A 793-nucleotide genomic window follows, 5' to 3' on the forward strand; every position below is an offset into this window, starting at 1 on the left:
ATGTGATTCTCTTGCCTCAGCCTCCCGAGCAGCTGGGACTACAGGCACCCGCCACAACGCCCGGCTATTTTTTGTTGCAGTTTGGCCGGGGCTGGGTTTGAACCCACCACCCTCGGTATATGGGGCTGGCGCCCTACTCACTGAGCCACAGGCGCCGCCCGGGATCCAGCTTTAAGGGCTTCAAAAGCACCCACCTGTACAGATGCTATTTTAAGTAGCATCTGTACAAGTGGGTACAGCATTTGTGGGGGTCTCCAGTTTAGGGCGCTACATTCAAGCTTTCCTTCTGGAGCTAGGTGTGTTGTCTCTGAGATGGTCCCCAAGGCCTCCTCTTCAACTCTGGCCACCCAGGCCAGAAATAAAACTGCGAAGATCTCCTCCACCGCACAAAGCACAGCATGGGCAGTGTAAGCTTCCTTCCTGAACCTCGGGAAAACACTGTCCTTCCAGCTCCAACTTGAAGAGACTGGTGGGGATCAATGCTGTCAGTGGGCAAAGCAGGAAAGTGGTTTGACTCTTGGGCCACCTCGAAGACTTATGACATCCTCATGCTCTTGCCCTGACTAGAGAAGGCGGTTTCCCTTGGCATCTTATTCCCACCACTTGTGCTTCAACTTCAGGCCCCAATCACAAGGTGAGGGACCAGGTTTCAGGGTGAAAATGGGAACTTGGTCCAAATCTAGGATGAAATGGGCTAGATATTTTTGGAGGGGGCTCAGATTCCTCCCTAAGGTCAGTCTGGCCTGAATCATTCAGTCACCATCCTGGTCCCCACAACAGAAAGAGGCAATAA

Source organism: Nycticebus coucang, chromosome 8 (assembly GCF_027406575.1).
Source record: "Nycticebus coucang isolate mNycCou1 chromosome 8, mNycCou1.pri, whole genome shotgun sequence".
Taxonomy (NCBI): domain Eukaryota; kingdom Metazoa; phylum Chordata; class Mammalia; order Primates; family Lorisidae; genus Nycticebus; species Nycticebus coucang.